The following is a 3,923-nucleotide window of genomic DNA, read 5'->3' as shown; positions in this document are numbered from 1 at the left end:
CAAGGGCTCAAGTAGAAAGCAAATGTTTTGAGAATGATGAGGGCAACAAATGTACAAATGTGCTTGACACAGTGGATGGATGTATGGATTGTCGTAAGAGTTGTATGAGCCCCAAATAAAAGGCTTAAATAATAATTTAAAAAAAGAGAGCATGCTGCTCTCCTAGGGGTCAAGGTGGGGAGTGGGGGGCAGTGCAGCTGTTGGGAGAGACAAGGTCACCTAGCTGGGGAGATGGGGGAGGGAGGGAGCCATGACCCTGAGCAGTAGGAGAGCTGGCTCCCACTCTGAATTCCTTCTAGGCTCCCATGGTGCTCCCTGACACAGCCCATGTCCTCCTGCACCTTTCCTGCCTGGAGACACAGCATAAGTGGGGGTGGGAGGAAATGGGAGGGACGGAGGAGAAGGGGGAGGGATGAAGGAAGGAGAAGATGAGAGATCAGGTGGGCTGAAGGAGGAAGGGTAGAGGGAAGGGAGACAGCAGGGTGAGGAAAGGCCATGACAGGGAGGGCAGGCATGTCCCTGGTGGCTGTCTAATCCAGCAGACCCAGGGTCAGGAACATCCAGGAGTGACCTGCTCATATCGGGTTGCAAAATGATTCCTTCACTCAGCTGTGCCATGGTGCCCAAGCCTACAGTGACACACACGGGGATCACAATGGGTCGGAGCTGAATCAGCGGCCACTGGGGATGGCAAAAGGGAGTGGGGGGGGGGGGGGGGCAATTGACCAGGATCTGGGTTATAAAACAAAAAACAAAGCAGGAGTCTGCCTTCCCGGGGCATCTGAGCTGGATGGGCAACAACAAGCTCTGGCAAAGCAGCCTCAGACACCAGCAGTCCCTGCCCAGAGTCCCACGTACCCTGGGCAGCAGCTCTGCAGGAACCTCAGACGGGGCAAACAAGCCCACCCTCATCCTTCCAGGAACCCGCTTGCACCTGAACCCCACAGCTGGCCCCATCCCCAGGGTCTGTTCATCCAGTGGCATGGCAGTGGGTCTGAGACACATGGGTCTGCACCCTCAGCATGAAGGGCCACTGCTCAAAAGTAGGCCCGGTCCCAGATTCCACTGCGGGGTCTTCAACAAACTTAAACTTGCCCAGTAACTCGGAGGGCCTGAATTCGAGGCCAGTGAAGAGCTGACTTTGTCGCACAGAGCACTGATCCCGTGACTTTGCTGAGGGTGTCTCTCCCCTGCCTCCCATAGCAGACACCGGTCCCGCGCAGGCCCTGTGGCCCAGCTGATGGAGCCTTTCTGCAGGCCGAGAGGGAGCGCCTCTGCCAGCTGCCGCAGAGCAGGGGCTTATCTTGAGCAGTTCCCAGCCACACTGGTCACACCGAATGTCCGTGTGCTAGATAAGCAGTTGGGAGAGGCCAGAATTTGGAGTCTTTTAAAGGATATGATTATCTGCCTTTGAAGCGCTGGCCAGCGATTGGCAGGTGGCTGGAAGGGCCCTGAAGAGGTCTGGTTCCTAGGTTGCAGGCGGCCCACCCTCAGGGCTGTGGTCATATTTCTAATCTTTCCAGATGCCAGGGCCCAGCCAGGAGCACACCGGGGAGACAAAAGACAAGTGGGGGATGCAGTGCCCAGGTGAAGGCCAGCCGAAGCTCCCTGTGCTGCCCCACCAGGTGCACCGGCCTACCCGGACAACCCGTTCTCCTGGCCTGCACTCTTTCCTGAGGGCTGTCATCAGGAGGGAGGTGATTCTAATAGCAGTGACCCTGGCTCAGGAGCCACCTCAGCTGTCCCCCAGGGTGGGGATGGAGTAGGCGTTCTCCTGTCTCTGTAGCTTCTGTGGGGCAACTACACGAGGAGTTTCCAATGAGATGCTCCTATCTTTCTTCATCACCTGCAGCAACGTTCTCATTGGGGGCGTTTCCCAGCTGCCAGCACACTTTGACTGTGGCTGCAGGCCCAAAGGGTCATCCTGGCAAGGCGATTAAGCCCAGCTGCAGAAGAAATGCACTATCCCCAGGCCAGGCTGCTGCCCAGGCACATAGCTGCACTGGCCATATCTGGTTTTCAGTCCCTGAGTGCAAGGGCGGTGACTCTACGCTCTTGCATGGCCAGGGGGCAAACAAAAGCCACACAATAGCAGCTCAGGTCAGGAATCAGGGAGCCCTGGTGGGAAAGTGATTACACATGGTGGTTACTTGTTGGGCTGTTTGAAACCACCAACTGCTTGGAGGAAGAAAGACGAGACTTTCTATTTCCATAAAGCGTTACACGCGGAAACCCATCAGGGCAGTTCTACCCTGTCCTATGGGGTCACTATGAGTCGGAATTGACTGAATGGCAGTGAGTTTCTGTGGGAAACTGAGGAACAGGAAGAGAGTGTATGCGGACAAATTCTTTATTCTCATATTTAAGAAGCCTGGGAGACAGGGTTCTGGGTGGAGGGAAGCTTTTACACTTGTGAGTTAGAGATTAGTCTAATCACATTCTCATAATTATGATTATTCCCCACAGTATCCTATCATAATAGTGCTACCTTAAAGTTACCTCCTACAAGCACATGGCTGATCGCTATCTGGCCGGCAGCTTTAAGTATAGGAGCAGACATGTTGCAATTGCTCTCCTGCTCAGGGGACAGTCACTTCCCCCTACCTGTCCCCGGCACTGGTGTCAGGTCACTCCTCCACTGAACTCAGGGACCTCTAGGATTAGGGTACAGGCCACTTTGATAAGTACACGTAGGTGATTACCTGTGGCCCGAGACTGTATAAATTGATGTGAAGAATACATTTTCTCTCTGTCCTGCTTGGACCTGGTTCCTGATGGCACAGAGGAGGTGAGCACCCCAAAACTTTCGTCTGTTTCTTAATTTCTTCCCTTCCATTACACAACCGTACCCTAGGACCCACCCAGATGTGGGGCTGGATCCCACAAATTTGGGGCTTTTGGAGGTCGGGCTCAGCAAGGCCTTCGCAGGCTTATGTGTGAAGTCAGCTCTCACCACTGGCTCCCACCACAGCTACCACTTCGAAAACATGCTCCCTCCCCCCCACCACTCACACTCCCTGTCATATCATCCAGGGCCAGGACTGACCACGCTTAAGTCCTCCTAAGTGGCCCAGTCTGTATCCAACTCTTCCCGTGGGACCCTGATAGCACCTTGGACAGTTATGTGCTACTGTCATGGTTCCACAAATGTTCAAGGTGCCTGAGTGGCACTCTGGGTTAAGCATTGGGCTGCTAACCTACAGGTGGTTCAAACCCACCAGGCTCTCAGAGGAGCAAGGTAAGGCTGTCTGCCCTGCATGTAAAGACTGACAGTGCACCGCGGTTCTACTGCAATCTATATTGTCTCTGTATGTCTCATTAAAGCAGTGTTACCGATCTTGGGTGGTGCCGTGGTGTAGTTATGTACGGGGCTGCTAATTACAAAGAAGTGGCTTGAATCCATTCTGTGGGAATAAAACGGGGGCCTATGCTCCCTTAAATATTTACAGCCTTGGAACCTTATGGGGTAATTCTGGGACGGACTGGATGGAGTGGGTTTGGGGTGGACGCGGTGGACGTAGGGCTCCTCCAGCGCATCGCCGCATCTCCCCTCCCCTCCCCCACCCCCATCCCTGCCCCTCGGCCCTGCTGCAGTGGGCGCGCAGGCCCCGTGCACCTCCACCGCGTCTCTCATTCATTCCCAGGCTGCGCAATAAGCCTCCAATAGGCTGCTGCCGGGGGCTTGGGGACTCGGGGACTCGGGAGCTCGGGAGAGCTCAGGTCCAGCCGGTGGTCGGTGGGTGGCGCCAGGGGAGTCATCCTCCCGATCCGCAGGAACATTGCTACGTCTGGCTTCAGCAGCAGGTGCAGCAGGCACGGGTCTCTTCCCACGCAGCCAGGAACCGCGCCTGCCCCACCCCCAGCCTCAGTTTCCCCATCGGCGGTGGGGGCGACTGAAGGACGACTTCCGCTCGGACGTCCCC

The sequence above is a fragment of the Echinops telfairi genome, unplaced genomic scaffold, assembly GCF_000313985.2.
Source record: "Echinops telfairi isolate 266 unplaced genomic scaffold, ASM31398v2 ScPeMD7_70;HRSCAF=299, whole genome shotgun sequence".
Lineage (NCBI taxonomy): Eukaryota > Metazoa > Chordata > Mammalia > Afrosoricida > Tenrecidae > Echinops > Echinops telfairi.
The sequence above is the reverse complement of the archived record's forward strand: the minus strand, read 5'-3'. Positions refer to the sequence as shown.